Consider the following 18,475-nt stretch of genomic DNA (forward strand, 5'->3'; position numbering starts at 1 on the left):
GCACCGTTGAGCTATCCCCCGGAAATGGGGTGTGTGTGATGCATGCAGCTAACCGAGCCCTGGTCCACACACCATCCTTACCCGGGAGTGGAATATCACACCTCTGGCAGAGGTGCAATACCCCTGTAGCGACCGAACCCTCGGGGCGCTACACATATATGCAGTGCTAATTGATTAAGGACCCCAAAGATAATTCATGCCAGTCAGATGAGGCATTACTGTGATGTTGCAACAATTGTCCAGGAGTTTAATTCCGGTTCTTTATAGAATAAGGTGGTCCCAACCAAAGAGAAATCCAAAGAAAAGAGCAAGAGGACAACAAAAATGAATGAGGAGGCAAATCCATACTCCTGATCCAGGTTAACCCAGAAAGCCAGTGTAGAGGAGTTCTTCGTTGAGTCCCAACGGAGCAACCGAGCGTAGTGTAAATATCCACCTGGATTCCATGCGTAATAATAAATTGTGGTTACTACCAACTCTGTTGTTGTTGTGGATTTTCTTTAAGCCAAAGATAGAAACATTATGAGGTTTGCCACCATGTTCGGTCAAGAAGTGTGAGGCTATAGGGGTAAGTGTTTTTTCTTTCCTAAAATCCGAAGATGCTAAATGTATAGTAGATAGATGTTTCTGAGCCCGCCTCCTCAGTTCTTGGGATGTTTGACCCACATATACTTTAGGGCAGGAGCAAATAATTGCATAGACGACATTTTTAGTCTTGCAATTAATGTACAATCTAAGTGGATAATGCTGATTGTCCAAAGGATTGCAAAAATAATTTCTTGTGGGATGCATGTAGGGGCAGACGTTGCAATCACCACAAGGAAAGGAACCCTTCAAGGAGAAACCACGGTTCAGCCTGACAGGAGGTCTAACAAAATGGCTGGACGTAAGCAAATCACGAATGCGCTTGCATTCCAAGGAATGGGGTAGGGACAACTGAACGCTGCACTGGGACAAGGACGTGGACGGTGATTGTTACAAGTCTGCAACGACCGGTGCATGGCGGGAGGCATCTTCACATGCACCAAGGATCACTTATGATGGGCACACTTTTAGGCAGTGACCTGGGAGTGAGAAATGCTTCCAGAGGTCTTCCCCATGCTGTTACCATGTCTTTTCAGCACTGTATGCATGTGTCTTATGATGTGTCACACAACACATGGCCAGATAAGGTTGTAAAATGTTAAAATTACATTTCCCAGGGAATGCATTTGTCTTTGTTGAAAGCAATGCAAAAGTGCAAAAACGCATCAAAAACGCTACGTGTTAACATAGCCCAAGGTGTGGAGGAGTATTTTTGTTTTTGGTTATTTATTTTGCTATATATACATTGTACATGTCATGGAAAGGATGTTCCTTAACATTTTTCCAAGGAAAATCCATTATGGTTTCGTTTTGGTATGTTTTATTGTGAGTCCGTAAAAGTGGCGTAATACCTGTGACAACGTTGTTGACAGCAGTGACCTGGGAGTCAGAAATGCATCCAGGGGTCTTCCCCATGCTGTTCCCATGTCATTTGAGCACTGTTCCCATCGATTTGGGTAATTTTTAGGCCCTCTCAGACCGCCGGTGGAGCCGCCTGAAAAATGCTCGAGTTTCCCATAGACTTACATTGGGCTCGTTGCTCGGGTCGAGCACCCGACTATTCCAATTTGCTCGACCCGGGCAACGAATACCCAAGCATTTTAGTGCTTGCTCATCACTAGCTAACACACAAAGTAAAACAAAATCAGTATTGGTACAGAATGATAGCTCCAGGTTCCAACACAGAATAACACATCTATACGACCAGAGATTAGTCAGTATATAGTATATGAAGAATATAGACTATATGTATAGATATAAAACACAATTGTCTGCACACAAAAGCTAAGAGGCAAGTGCAGGATTTGCAAAAATTAATAGGAGCATGGGGTAAAAACAGCATAATATCAATGTAGAAATATATATATATATACATATACACACACACACACACACACAGTGATATTGCCACCAAAGGCTGTTTATTAGAATAGTACATAGCTAAGTCTAATTCCATATCTAGAGGCAGTAATGGAACCCAATGGTTGGGTAGACAGTACCTGAGTGGTCCAGGGATCCTGCGTGGTTCAGGGATTCTGTGTGGCGCCCACCCCGACACGCGTTTTGGTGACCAAAAGTTTGGAATTTTTTTTAGAGTGTGATTACTTCTGTATGGTTGTTGTTATGCCATTTGCCTTGTGATCAATTGAAAGTGAATGAAGTTATCATGCAAGATGCTTATTTCAACCAAAATGCTTTTGAATATAGGTATGGTCTTTTAATTAAAGAAAACTGACTGCCAAAAGTTTTGCATGTACTATTTATTGATCACAGCATAGAGTAATTCATTGTTTGCAATGCCATAACTTAATATTCTGTAGCATAACCTCTTGCTTTAATTACTGCACACATTGACGGGGGAACTGAAGCCACTAGGGTATTCAAGACATCTTGGGGGATATTTCTCCAGTCTATTGGCGAATCTGCAAACAATTCATCTTTATTGCTATGGTACAGGCCCCAACTCGTTGCTCTCTCTCATCTCAAAGGTGCTCTATAGGGTTTAATTCAGGTGATTGGCTTGGGCATTGAAACAGGCAAAAATTTTTCTTTGATAACCAATTTTTGACTAGATTGGATGTGTGCTTAGGATCATTGTCTTGCTGGAATTTCCATCCCTTGTCTACTTTTGTTTTACCATGTGGCATCATTACATTCTCCAGTATATTCTTGTACATGGTAGCATTCATATTTCCATCAATTCTATGCAGAGGGCCAAAGGCCCATGCAGAAAATTAGCCCCAAACCATGACATTGCCACCGCCATGTTTCACTGTAGGTGTTTGGCACCTTACATTATGTTTTCCATTTGGGCGGTATAGATAATGATTGCCATCACTACCAAACAGATTGAAACTTGGATTCATCTGACCACAACACCTTAGACCAATCCGTCTCTTTCTATTCGCTGTGTTCTTGGGCAAACTCAAGTCGGGCTATCTGGTTCCTTGCAGAGATGAAAGGCTTCTTGACTGGAACTCGTGCATATAACCCCACTGCTCTTAGCCATTGCACCACAGTTTGGTGACTCACTTAGACCCCATATTCTTCATTCATTTTGTGCGAAATCTGTACAGCACTTTTATGGACTAAAGACACTGACTTTTTCTTAATAAACTCTGGAGGAAGTTTTTCCAGGTCGTCCAATTCTAGGTATGTCAGCTGTTTCCTAAGCTTCTTTTTCTTTCTTTAATATACATGACACTTGACTCTGAGAACAGTTGAATTCCATAGCTACCTCTTTTTAGCTTTTGCCTGACTTCACTCTCAGAATAAGCAGCTTCCTGACATCTGGTGATAAATTTTGCTTTGTCTTTGCCATGTTCTAACCTAAAAACACACAAAAAAAGAAAAAAAATGTAGCCAAAATTCAACTACCCATGACAAAACATGCAAAACATTTGCCCCAGCAAATGTTGAAAACTAACACATAAAGGGATCAAACAATGTCAACGGCAATTTTCACCCTTATAGCTGACAACCATTTGCTTCCAGTTTGCTAAAACACTACGTTAATACACGGATTGGCCCTGGGTCTCCCGACCCAAGTGTGACAGTCTTATATATTTCTATATGTATAAATATATATTTACCAGACTGGTATATATACACTGCTAAAAATAATAAACGGAACACACAAATAACACATCCTAGATCTGAATGAATGAAATATTCTCATTGAATACTTTATTCTGTACAAAGTTGAATGTGCTGACAACAAAATCACACAAAATTCATCAATGGAAATCAAACTTATTAACCAACGGAGGCCTGGATTTGGAGTCACCCCCAAAATTAAAGTGGAAAACCACACTACAGGCTGATCCAATTTTGATGTAATGTCCTTAAAACAAGTCAAAATGAAGCTTAGTATTGTGTGTGGCCTCCTCGTGCCTGTATGAACTCCCTACAAAGCCTGGGCATGCTGCTGATGAGGTTGCGGATGGTCTCCTGTGGGATCTCCTCCCAGACCTGGACTAAAGCATCTGCCAACTCCTGGACAGTCTGTGGTGCAAAGTGACGTTGGTGGATAGAGTGAGACATGATGTCCCAGATGTGCTCAATCGGATTCAGGTCTGGGGAACGGGTGGGCAAGTCCATAGCTTTAATGCCTTCATCTTACAGGAACTGCTGACACACTCCAGCCACATGAGGTCTGGTATTGTCCTGCATTAGGAGGAACCCAGGGCCAACTGCACCAGCATATGGTCTCACACGGGGTCTGAGGATCTCATCTCGGTATCTAATGGCAGTCAGGCTACCTCTGGCGAGCACATGGAGGGCTGTGCGGCTCTCCAAAAAAATGCCACCCCACATCATTACTGACCCACTGCCAAACCATTCATGCTGAAGGATGTTGCTGGCAGCAGATCGCACTCCACGGCGTCTCCAGACTCTGTAACGTCTGTCACATGTGCTCAGTGTGAACCTGCTTTCATCTATGAAGAGCACACGGCGCCAGTGGCAACTTTACCAATCCTGGTGTTCTGTGGCAAATGCTAAGCGTCCTGCACGGTGTTGGGCTGTGAGCACAACCCCCATCTGTGGACGTCGGGCCCTCATACCACTCTCATGGAGTCGGTTTCTAACTGTTTGTGCAGACACATGCACATTTGTGGCCTGCTGTAGGTCATTTTGCAGAGCACTGGCAGTGCTCCTCCTGTTCCTCCTTGCACAAAGGCAGAGGTAGCGGTCCTGATGCTGGGTTGTTGCCCTCCTATGGCTAACTTCACATCTCCTGGTGTACTGCCCTGTCTCCTGGTAGCACCTCCAGCCTCTGGACACTACGTTGACAGACACAGCAAACCTTCTTGTCACATCTCGCATTGATGTGCCATCCTGGATGAGCTGCACTACCTGAGCAACTTCTGTGGGTTGTAGAGTCCGTCTCATGCTACCACGAGTGTGAAAGCACAACCAATATTCAAAAGTGACCAAAACATTAGCAAGAAAGCATTGGTACTGAGATGTGGTCTGTGGTCCACACCGGCAGAACCACTCCTTTATTGAGTGTGTCTTGATAATTGCCAATAATTTCCATCTATTGTCTATTTCATTTGCAAAACAGCATTGGAAATTGATTGTCAATCGCTTCGTAAGTGGACAGCTTGATTTCACAGAAGTTTGATTTACCTGGAGTTATATTTAGAGAGGAGCGTTGTTCGACTCGAACTGTTCGCCAATCTCAAATTCAAGCTGATTTGAGCGGTGTTCGAGCCGTTCGGCGAACACGAAAAATTTGAAAAAAATCCGGCTGTTCAAGGTTATGTTCGATAACTGTTCATGCACCAAAATCATAACTGGATTTTTTCACAGTAATGCTGATAATCAATGTTAATACGCAGTTTGAGTGTACAGCGGGGTGGGGGGAAGGGCAGGGGATGGATCTCTGCAGAATTAATGAAGATCTCCATTTTTTTTTTCTCTTTCCCGCATTTACAGTGGGGAGGTGCAATCTGTCAGCCTATCAGCAGCGCACACACGGAGCGAACTGCTTTTTATCACACAAGCAAGGGCATGTGTCATTGGCTGTGTATGTCACATGTCCATGCCCTATAAGACCCAGCCATTTTTCCCGTCGCCACCATTTTCTCACTGCTGCAGCTGCGTGTTAGACGGCACTGCTGTTGCTGTGTGCGCTATACTTTCAGTGTTAATTTCAAGCCAATTTTCTCTGAAATATACAGATAGCTTGGGAGTAGGGAATAGTTGTAATTGCAGTCCTTTTGAGGACTATTTTACAGCATTTCCTACGACTTTTTGCCAGGCAGGTCTGTGCCAGTGCTGTGCAAGTGTTTTTCACAGCATAAGGCTAAATCTAGCTAAGCAAATCCTTTTTGGCCTCTTGCAGTGTGTGTTAGTCAGAGGATTAGCGTATCTGTGTTGCAAGCTACACCACCTGTGTATAGAATACAATTTTTTTTACTGCACCTAGCCAAGTAAAACCTTTTGGGCAAAGCATCATTCTATTAGGCCATCTATACTAAGCTCCACCAGCTTTCAAATTACTAATAATTTTTAGCTGCATCTTGCCTGTAAAATAATTTTGGGCATATGAGCAGTGTGTGGTACTCATTGTATTAGGCCATCTATAACAAGCTCCATCATTTTTGACATTAATAATAATTTTTAGCTGCATCTTGTCTGTAAAATAATTTTGGGCATATTAGCAGTGTGTGGTACTCATTCTATTCGGCCATCAATAATAAGCTCCACCAGCTTTCACATTAATAATAATTTTTAGCTGCATCTTGCCTGGAAAATAATTTTTCTTCCCAATAGTGGTAGCAATAGAAATATGGGGCGGCCGCCTGGCTAACAAAAAAATACACTTCATAACCAAAAACACCAGCCTAGCGCACTGCATTAATAAGATGGCATCATCGTCTCTCCCAGTGCTAGGCCTACTACGCCGGCTAGCATTCCTGTGCCTAAAACACAATGTATGGGTCCGCGCTAGCCACGATGCTGAGGGGTCTAAAGCTGCTGCTAACGCTTTATCACAATTCAATTGGCAGATTCTCACAGAGCTCCTCCCCAACGCCCACCCATCGGGCAACAGTTGCCCACCCTCCCTATGGGATCTAGTGGCGAATAGTTGTTGCCATTCATCAGAGCGTCAGTTGCCCCGTCGACGTGGCAAGCATATGGTAAGGCATGGGAAGAGTGGACACGACTAGTGTTGAGACACCCCCGTAGTGTTCGAGTTTGGTTCGGTTCGTCGAACACCTTCGAACACCGTTAAAACCAATGGCAGGCAAACAAAAACACATAGAAACAAATAGAAAACACCTTCAAAGGTGTCCAAAAGCTGACAAACTGCTCAGAAGACACAACTAACACATGGAAAAGTGACAAGTACATATGGTCATGCGAAAATAAAAGAGGTGGAGGAGTAAAAGGAGGGGGAGACACAGATATAGGCATGTCATGCCCTTCTAAAATCCAAAAAGTGAGAAGCTGACACGGCCAGTGCGTTCCTGCCCGTGCCACCTCCATGTCGCCGGGTTTGTGCCAGAGCCGTGATGGACCCTGACGGCCAGCCTCCCCTCTTCCTATACTGGTGCCTGTCCGCTGATGAGTCAAGCGAGCCCCCCTGTGGTGGAGGCAGCTCTAAGCTTTTTAATTTAAATTGTCTCTCTAATTTGAATGAATACACTTTAAATCCATTTACAAGGATCTATTGGAGGGCAAGTCTCATGCCAGCAGCCGAGTAATTCCAGCTCCAGTAGCATCCACTAAAGCTGCTGCAGCTAAAAAGCTTTTATAAGGATCGAGCTCGGCGGTCCACCGCAAAGCGTCCTACCGCCAGTCCCAGCCCCTATGCCTCGGGGTACCTCCTGATGCTCTTCACTGAGTATCCCGGGCTCCCGAAGCATTTCCTTTGAAAAAATTAAGTGTCCAAACTACAGGTGGTGTAGCTTTCTTAACAGCTGGGATAATCCGCTGACTAGCAGACACTGCTACTAGGCATAAAGTATTTCCTGGGCTAGATGCAGTTAAAAATCTGTAATTAGATACTCTCGTTGGATGCTGAGAAAGCATTCCATAGAGTCTCCTGTCACGCCATATATTATTCTCTTAAAAAGCTTGGGGTAGGGGTCTAGGGGACCCTTTTATAGCCAAAATCACGGCCCTATATCGCAATACGTCACCTAGGCTGAAGATAAATGGAACTGTAGCACCCCGAGGGCTCGGTTGCTACAGAGGTATTGCACCTCACCCAGAGGTGTGATATCTCACTCTCAGGTAAGGTTGGAGTGTGGATCAGGACCCCGACACCTGCATGCATTACACCACATTGCCGTGGGGCAGGGCGACCAATATGCCCCTGAGATGGGCACGACAGTCCCTGTCCCTGGCTGAAGTGGGGGGAGGGAACACCGAGGAAGGGGAACCCTGTAGTGCAGGAGCAGGGAGGAAGCAGTTCCTGGGTGCATTGAGAAGGGAGTATAAAAGGTGGGCACCATCTTAGTTCAGTGCAGAGAAGTCTGAGCAGAAGTGACAGGGAGCAGGGGCTCTGCATGTGCTCTGCTCCGGAGGCAGGCCTAGTAACAGAGGCCCAGGCCTGGAAGAGGGAGAAGGAAGGAAGAGGAGCGGAGAAGGCTCCAGGAACGAGGACCGAAGGAATCGCAGGGATGCGGACGGGCGAGTTGCCATCGCACGCCCAAATCCACCTGCGTGGAGAGGTCAGGCCAAAGGGGGAGACTGGTCCCCGAAACTAGTGGAGGCGAGAAACGACCCTCGGCTAGAAACCGAAGGCTGTGACATTTTATGTGGCGCAGCCCCTCGCTACACCCGCTAGGAAGGCACCACATAGGGTCAGGGAAACTGGCGCCAAGTTTACCAAGAGGAGGCCCGAGGCAGCCGGACAGAAGCGTTGGTAGGAAAGGCCAGACAAAGGACACACAAAGGGGGTCCTGTGAAGTGCTCCGAAGTTATCTGGGAGTTGTCTGAGCCCCTCACCTGGTGAGCACAGTACGACGTGGGCAGCCGTTACCTGCAGAAGTGGTCTGGATAATAAGAACTGTGAGTAAAGGCCCTGGACTGCATCACTGACTCCGTGTCGTTACTGCTGCTGCCCTGCACCATCACCCCCATCCTCCGCATACACTGCCCTGAGGCTATACTCCTCCCGTGGGGAGTTATACTACGCTCTGCTGCACCCACAACACCAGCCTCAGCGGTCTGCCCTGCAGCGGCGGTACACTCTGACCGCAATCCACGGGTGGCGTAGTCGGACATTTAAACATCAAAACCACATAAAATAGTTCCGCCACTGGTTTGACCGCCCTGAGCCACGGAACCGGGTCGCCGCCACGGAGACTACAACCACCAGCATCCACCAAAAAGGGTCCGGCTCCGGGTGTCCCAAGCCCCAGGGGGCGCGTCAGAACATTTTCATCACCTTTCATAATCACCAATGGGACAAGGCTGGGATGTCCTCTGTCCCCTCTCTTATACATCCTAGTGACGGAGCACCTGCTCTCATCAATTCGCCATAACCCCAATATTAGGTGGATTGAGGTGGGAAGCACCGAGTACAAGTGCTCTCTATTTGCTGATGATGTCCTAGTATATATCACTCAATCACATATATACATCCCTGCTTTTATGGCTGAAATAGATCACTTTGTTACATGGTCAAATTTTAAAATCAATGCAGCGAAGTCTGAGGCCCTCGATGTCTCCCTCCCCAAATCCATACAGGATTCCATCCAGTCCAACTTTCCCTTTGCCTGGCCCTCACAGGGTATCAAATTCTTAGGAATTCCTATTCATAGAGACCTCTCCCATCTATGTCATCTTAATTTTGGGCCCTTTATTGAGCAACTCCATAAGACCACGGTTGGCAAGTTAGAACTGTAAGATTCACTACGTGAACCACTGGCGTTTTGTGGAAAAGCACATGTACACTGCGTTCCAAATTATTATGCAAAAAGTGTTTAGGAGTGATAAGGGAAGAATTTGTTTGTTTGTCAGTTAAACTCATTGATGGTGATGTGTGTCAGGGCTCTTTATATCACTGTAAGCAATTGCAGACACCTGTGCTAATTAGTTTGGCAGGTGTGTCCAATGAAAGGCAAGACTACTTAAGAAGGCTGTCCCACATTATTAAGCAGCCAACATTTTCTGCCAAAATGGGAAAGAAAAAGGATGTGTCGGCTGCTGAGAAGCAACAAATTGTGGAGTGTTTAGGTCAAGGCATGACTACAATCAACATTACCAAGACACTTCATCCTGATCATCGCACAATCAAGAAGCATGTAACTGATTCACAGTACACACGCGTGCGTGCTGATAAGGGCAAATTGAGGAGTCTTTCCTACAGGCAATTACGTCAGGTTAAAAGAGCAGCGGCAAAAAAGCCTTGTCATAGCAGCAGACAAGTTTTTGAAGCTGCAGGTGCCTCCAACGTCCCCCGAACAACAAGATGCAGGGTCCTTCAGAGGTTTGCAGCTGTGCGTAAGCCATCCTGTCGACCTCCTCTATCCACTGCACACAAGCAGAAATGACTCCAGTGGGCCAAACATTACATGAAGACTGATTTCAAAACTGTTTTGTTCACGGATGAGTGCCGTGCAACGCTCGATGGTCCAGATGGATGGAGTGGAGGATGGCTGGTTGATGGGACACCCCACGCAAACACGGCTACAGCGCCAACAAGGAGGAGGTGGAGTAATGGTTTGGGCTGGAATCATGGGGAGAGAGATTGTCGGCCCCTTTAGGATCCCTGAAGGAGTAAAGATGAACTCCATAATGTATGTGGAGTTTCTCAAACAGCACTTCCTGCCATGGTTCAAGAAGAAGAACCGTGTATTCCACAGCAAGATCATTTTCATGCATGATAATGCAACGTCTCATGCTGCACATAACACATCTGCATCTCTGGCTGATATGGGCATAAAAGGGGACAAACTTATGGTGTGACCCCCATGCTCCCCTGACCTCAACCCCATTGAGAACCTCTGGAGCATCATCAAAAGGAGTGTCTATGATGGCGGGAGGAAGTTCACATCTAAGCAACAGCTCTGGGAGGGTATTCTGTCCTCATGCAAAACAATTGAAGCAGAAACCATCCAAAGCCTGACAAATTCAATGGACGAGAGAGTTCAGAAGCTCCTTTCGAACAAGGGATCCTATGTGCAAATGTAACATCACCTAGAATAAAGTTTTGAGTTGAAAACTGTTTGATTTCAGTTTCTAATAACCTGCTAATGCTTATAATTTCAAAAATGACCATTTTTTTGTTCTTTATTAAAATGAAAAGGTTGATCGAAGAGTATCGGGGAATCTAAGAGTGTGGCAACCCAGTAGTCAGGATTACTTCGAATTCTGACAATCTGAGGGTCATGTTGCAGGTAGTGCAGCAAGAAGGCACTCGTGTCTTGCGCATCTAGGAGCCCCAAAATTAATTTTCCGGGCTAGATGCAGCTAAAAATTAGTAATTTTTAATCTGGTGAAGCTTAGTATAGATGGCCTAATAGAATCATTACTGCACACTGCTACAAAGCCCAAATTATTTTCCAGCCAAGATACAGATAAACATGATTAGTAATTTGAAAGCTTAAAACGGTTGGTAGGGTGATTTTAACCAATCATCAAGCTTTTACTCTCCCCAGGATGACACTGGGGTAGAAAAGTCGGTTCAGATCCATGATTTGTTCATCTTTATGAACGCGAGTCTGTCTACATTATCAGTGGAGAGCCGCGTGCGCTTATCTGTCAGCACACCACCAGCAGCACTGAACACACGTTCAGACAGAACGCTGGCTGCGGGTCATGACAAGATCTCCAAGGCATAAGTGGCGAGCTCCGGCCATTTATCCAGATTGGAAGCCCAAAAAGAGCAAGGGTCCAGTGACACAGTCATGGCTTCAATGTTTACTTGGAGATACTCCTGTACCATCGTCTCTAGGCGTTGACTATGTGTCAGACTTCTTGTCTCCTGTGGCCTTGCAAAGGATGGGCTAAAAAAGTGGTGAAATGATTCCGCAAAATTGATGTTACCAGCAGATACTGTGTATCTGTTACGGTTTGAGTGCTGAACACTCGACGGTCCCACAGTTGGCAAGTCGGAACTGTGAGCTTCACTACGTGCACCACTGGTGTTTTGTGGAAAAGCACATGTAAGATTCTGCAACAGTCTCTGCTGATACTCCTGCATGCGTCCATCCCTTTCTATGGCAGGAATAATTTCTGCAAATTTACTTTTGTACCGGGGATCTAACAGTGTGGCAACCCAGTAGTCAGGATTATTTCTAATTCTCACAATTCGAGGGTCATGTTGCAGGTAGTGCAGCAAGAAGGCACTCATGTGTCTTGCGCATCCAGGAGCACCAAGTCCTTGTTGTGTTGGTGGCGAGGTAACAATCAAGCTTCCTTCCTCTGTGCTCTCCCCCCAACCTCGCACAACAGAAATGTGATCAAGGTCTCCCTCATCTGATGAGTCTTCCATCAGTTCGTCCTCCACTTCTTCCAGGGCTCCTGCACCTTCCTCACTAGTTTGGCTGCTACCATGCACCCTGGTAAAACCATCTCCCCCACCCTCACATGCCTGCTGCCTTGGTGCTGCCGCCCGTCTGGACCCTGCAGATGTTAGCCCTTCCGCATACAACTCCTCCTCTACTTCCTCCACCTCCTCTTGTGCCACCACCTGACTCCGAATTCTGTTTAGCATGTGCTCCAGAATGTAAGTCACCGGAATAGTCATGCTGATAATGGCATCATCAGCACTAAACATCTTAGTCACCATTTCAAAACTGTGCAGAAGGGTGCATAGGTCCCTGATCTGAGACCACTCCTCCAGCGTGATTTGCCCCACCTCTGGATCTCGTTGGCCCAGGCTATACGTCAGAACGTATTGCACCAGGGCTTGTTGGTGCTGCCACAGTCGCTGCAACATGTGCAGAGTTGAATTCCACCGGCTAGGCACATCACATTTTAGCCAGTGAAGTGGCAGGCCCAACGACTTCTGTAGAGATGTAAGTCGCTGAGCTGCGGAATGCGAACGGCGGAAGTGAGCACACAGCGACCGTGCCCTCTGCTGAAGGCCATCTAGTCCGGGTTAGTGGGCTAAAAATTGCTGGACAACCAGGTTCATCACGTGAGCCATACAAGGCACGTGTGTGACATTGCCCCGGCGAAGGGCCACACCCAGGTTTGCAGCATTGTCGCACACGGCCTTCCCTGGTTTCAGGTCCAGTGGAGACAACCATTCATGAAATTGGTTCTCCAGAGCTGACCACAACTCCTCAGCTGTGTAACTCACATTTCCCAGACAATTCAAAGTAAAAACCGCCTGATGACGTTGAGCCCTACTGCCAGCATAGTAAGGAGGTGTGCAGGATCCCTTCTGCGCAGTTAGAAAGCTTGTGGCATGACCAGACAGGCTTTGGGTGCAGGTGGAGGACCGAGAGGAGGTTAAGGAGGCAGAAGCAGTGGAGGAACTTTGAGATAAAGAGGATTAACGCACAACTCGTGGGGACGGCAAGACTTGGACAGCAGCCCCTTGTCCTGCTGTCACCATAGTTACCCAGTGCGCAGTCAGCGACATGTAACCCCCCTGTCCATGCCTACTCGTCCAAGTGTCTGTGGTAAAATGCACCTTGTCACACACAGTTTCTCAAAGAAGCGGTGATATTGTTTGTGACATGCTGCTGGAGCGCAGGCACACCTTTCTTTGAGAAGTAGTGCCGACTGGGCATCTGGTACTGGGGCACTGCGAGGGACATAAGGTCTCGAAAATCCTCTGTGTCCACCAGGCAGAAAGTCAGCATTTCTGTAGCCAAGAGCTTGCAGATGGTGAAATTCAACCTCTTAGCTTTCTCATGGCTAGGAGGAAATGGTCTTTTACTTGTCCACATCTGAGGGACCGAGGGCTGGCTGTTGTGCTTAGACGGGGTTGATAAGGGTGTCCCCGGCAAACTGCCGGTCTGTGAGGAAGATGCAGGCGGACATGTTAGGTTTCCTTGATCCAAAGGTGGTGCTATCGATGTCCGACAGCGCTCAACACAAGCTGGTGTTACCACCTCCAAAGAAAATGATGACCTGCCAATCACGCTGGCTGTTGCGGGTAAAGAGGTGGCAGGTCTGCGTCCCAAAACAGGTGTGACTGCTGTCCCCCCCAGTCACAGAGGATGAAGAGGCCGCGGATGCACAAGATATGGCAGACGGTGGTTGGCCTGGCCGGCTAGGCCGCATTGTAGCACAGTGAGATTCCCACTGCAACTTATGCTTCATGTCCATGTGCCGGTTCATGCATGAAGTACTCAAACTATGTATTTTTTGGCCTCTACTTAGCTTTTGCTGACAAATGTTACAGATAACACGAGTTGGGTCATCTTTATCGATCTGAAAAAATGCCCAGGCTATGCAAGGCATAGCACCCATGCGACCTGAAGAGCCACCACGACTTGTGGTGAGAGGCAGAGTTGTGTTTGAGGATGCAGTTGTTGACGTGCTTCCAGTACTACTTCTCTGTCCAGGAAGGCGCAACCTGACCTCGTCGTCACTAGCATCCTCCTCCACCTCCTCTGCTGACATCATGTCTTGGCTGACTGTGGGTTGACAGTAAGTGGGATCTCCAACCTCATCATCATCACCCTGTGTGTTATCACACCCGTCGTCCTCAGAGCCAACCTGTTCCTGCCCTGACAAAAAACTAAAGTTGTCGCTCCAATCAGGTATTTGAGTCTCATCATCGTCTTCCTCATTGTCTCCACCAACAGGAGTTACAGTTTGGGAATGAGGGTCTACATTATGGTGAGAACCTTCTGCGTCTGGTCCTGGATCCGACTCATAAAGATTCTGGGCATCAGTGCAGATCATTTCCTCGTCTGGATTCACAGAAGCTCTGGAGCCGACCTCTGATTCCCAGGCTATAGTATGAGTAAACAGCTCTGCAGACTCAACCATCTGTTCTACCCCATACTCAGATGGGCAGCTGGAGATTTGGGAGCTGTGAGGAAGCAAGTGCGATTGGGGTGACACCTCTGAGGACTGGAGTATTTGTGATATTGAAGTTGAGGTGGAGGAGAACCCACTTAAAGGAGCACTTGATATCCGTTGAAGCACCTGCTGTTTTTAAGCCTCATCTGGAATTTGTAGCGATTGGCGTGGCCGTAAGAAAGGGATCTTATCGCATTGTCCGCTAAAAGAAGTAGACATTTTAGTTTGGCTGGAAGATGGTCTTTCTTCTGCAGATGTTACTGTTGCTTTAACACCTACCCCACGGACACAACCTTTTTTCCCCTTCCCAACACGCCTATTCCCCTTTCCACCAGCAGCAGGCCTTTTTCCACTCACTTTGATGGTTAACTAATTCACAACTCTGGAGTTGTTTGCACAAAAAAACAAAGGATGGGAACCGAGCAGAGCTGAGTGGCCAAACTGTGGTATTAGGCCAAAACTATTGGCTGGGTTAGATGCAGATAAAAATGATATTGAATTTGCAACCTGATGGAGGTCAGTATAGATGGACTAATAGAACAAGTCCCACACACTGCTAGAAGCCCAAATATTTTTTCAGAGCTAGATGCAGAAAAAAATTATATTCAATTTGCAACCTGGTGGAGGTTAGTATAGATGGACTAATAGAATGATGCTATGCCCAATGTAACGGGTCTGGGAGGTGGAACCTCTGGGCTACTATACAAGGGAGCGGTCCTTGTAAGGGAGCGGGTGGCGACCAGGCAGGCAGTCACAGCAGGTGACCGGGACAGTCTCTGGGTGTACGGGCAGGAGGACACGGCAAGTGACCGGGGCAGTCTCTGGAAAAACGGGCTGGAGGTCACGGCAAGTGACCGGGGCAGTCTCTAGGTAAAGGGTAGGTACGACCTGTGATGGCTGAACCTCCAGGTAGGCTAGCAAGGCAGATGGAGGATGTGTGCTCCCAGGTGAGCAAGCGAGAGTCTCTGGAATAGCAGGTGGTCACAGCACGTGACGGCGGAGCCTCCAGGTAGGCAAGCAGGCAGGTAGCGGAGAAGCGCTCCCAGGTGAGCGGGCAAGAGTCTCTGGAATAGCTGGTGGTCCCAGCACGTGACAGCGGAGCCTCCGGGCAGGCAAGCAGGCAGGTAGCGGAGAAGCGCACCCAGGTGAGCGGGCAAGAGTCTGGAATAGCTGGTGGTCACAGCACGTGACAGCGGAGCCTCCAGGCAGGCAAGCAGGCAGGTAGCGGAGAAGCGCTCCCAGGTGAGCGGGCAAGCTGGTCCATAGACAGACTGACCGGAGTTGTAAGGCAGACCGTCGGACCTCAGGCAAGCAGGCAGGTAGCTGATGTGCGCTCCCAGGTGAGCGGGCAAGTTGGTCCTTAAACAGACTGACTGGAGTTGTAAGGCAGACCGTCGGACCTCAGGCACGCAGGCAGGTAACAGGAAATCAGGCAGGATTAGGACAGCAAGCTGGCAGGAATCTGGCAGGTAACTGGCAATGGGACCTGAGGGCTGAAGCAGAGTAGAACGGTGCAACAACATTGCTCGGGCACCTCCATTTTGGAGGAGGTGCCTTATATATGGTAAAGTCCTCCGGCCATTGGCCGGGGACTCCTTAGGACGGCGCGCGCGGCCCCTTTAAGAGGGAGGGAGGGCGCGCGCGCGCGCCCTAAGCACAGTGGCCGGGAAGGAGCGCGCACTGCCAGCAGAGCAGGAGAGGGACGCCGGGCACGGAGCAGAGCGGTGAGGGGAACAGCGTCCCTGCCTAGCAGAGGGCAGGGACGCCGGCACTACACCCAAAAGGTTTTACTTCACTAGGTGCAGTAAAAAATTTGGTATTCTATACACAGGTGGTATATCTTGCAACACAGATAGGCTACTCCACTGACTAACACACTCTGCAATAGGCCAAAAAGGATTAGCTTTGCTAGATTTAGCCAAATGCTGTGAAAAAAACTTGCACAGCACTGGCACAGACCTGCCTGGCAAAAACTGATAGGAACTGATGTAACTTAGTCCTGAAAAGGACTGCAATTACAACTATTCCCTACTCCCAAGCTATCTGTAGATTTGTGCGAAAATTGGCTTGAAATTAACAAGGTATAGCGCACACAGCAACAGCGGTGCCGTCTAACATGCAGCTGCAGCAGTGAGAAAATGGTGGCGACGGGGAAAATGGCTGGGTCTTATAGGGCAAGGACATGTGACATACACAGCCAATGACACATGCCCTTGCTTGTGTGAAAAAAAGCACTTCGCTCCGTGTGTGCGCTGCTGATAGGCTGACAGATTGCACCTCCCCACTGTAAATGCGGGAAAGAGAAAAAAAAAATGGAGATCTTCATTATTCCTGCAGAGATCCATCCCCTGCCCCTCCCCCCGCCCCGCTGTACACTCAAACTGCGTATTAACATTAATTTTCATCATTACTGAGAAAAAATCCAGTTATGATTTTGGTGCACGAACAGTTATCGAACATAACCTCGAACAGCCGAATTTTTTTCAAATCGTTAGTGTTCGCCGAACGGCTCGGACACCGACCAAAACAGCTCGAATTTGAGATTGGCGAACAGTTCGAGTCGAGCACCGCTCATCTCTAGACACGACTAGTAGCAGGCAGACGGATTGACCAATTTAAACAAGCCAGATTTCAAGTCACCATAGAATTTCTCCACCAGCTAATTATGAGGGGCATATCAGGGGACTCAGCGCAGCGGTGTCTGACCGTAGTAGCATTTCACTTCCAACTACTGAATTGGGGAGATGTGACAAAGAGATTCATCATCAGACAATCCATAAAAGGTGGAAAAGGGGTCAGCCAAGTCAGGAGTGTAGACGTCCCGTCCCGTGTCACTAAAACTGATTTCTCACATCATATCCCTAACACCATTAACATGACACTCACAATTTGAAGCAACACTACTGTCTACTGCATTCGCGATCGCCTTCTTTGGGGCGCTATGCATAAGCGAATTAGTCCCTCAATCCAAAATTACCACCAGTGGAGGCTTATTATACCAGGACGTAGTCATAGCCAATAATGCAATACGTCTACGCATACGCCAATCGAAAATGGTTCCAGCGGGCAGGGGCACTTGGGTACTTCTACAACCCACAAACGGTACACTGAGTCGGGTAACAATAGTAAAAACATATCTAACCATCAGATCACAAAGTAATTTCTATCACACATTGATGGAATGCCATTATCAAGATACCAGTTCCAAGCTATATTTAATAAATGCCTAACATCAGCAGGGAACCACCCCAAAGATTACGGGACACACTCATTCCCATAGGCGCGGCCACGGAAGCAGCAAGAGCAGGACTGTCAGAAACGGAAGTTCAGAGGATAGGGTGATGGCGATCCACGTGTTTGTCGAGATACATAAGACCGGACTTGTTATCCTAACGTGGTTTGATTCTTTTACAGGTGACGCTAAGCCAACAGTGTGGGTGATAGGCCACTCGTATATATATTGGGCAGAAAAAAGGGCGAAAGTCCACCCAGGCGGGAGGAAATTAGAGTTTCATAACACATATTTCAACTGGAGAGGTATTAGAGGCCTGCTATGGCCACAGGTACTAATGGAGGTAATCAAGGTAGGGAGAGAGGCAAGAGGTCCGGTCATCTTAGTTATACATGCCGGGGGAAACGACCTAGGTCATCACAAGAGCGCATAACTAATGGCAATAATGAAACTAGACACTGAGCGCATCAGAGAATTTCTCACAAAATTAACTATAGTATGGTCAGAGATTGTGCCGATAGCGGTATGGCAAGGTGCGCGAGACATCACGGCCATCGAACGGACAAGGCGGGTAATAAATATTCGGGTGGCAAAATTTAGAAGAGACAGGCAGTGTAGTGATACCACACCGACAACTGGAAGGAGATAAAGCAGGCCTCATATGGCCCGACGGTGTTCTCTTAATGGATATTGGACTGGACATATTCC

Source organism: Phyllobates terribilis, unplaced genomic scaffold (genome assembly GCF_046119375.1).
Source record: "Phyllobates terribilis strain yellow unplaced genomic scaffold, ASM4611937v1 Scaffold_11__3_contigs__length_659146591, whole genome shotgun sequence".
Lineage (NCBI taxonomy): Eukaryota > Metazoa > Chordata > Amphibia > Anura > Dendrobatidae > Phyllobates > Phyllobates terribilis.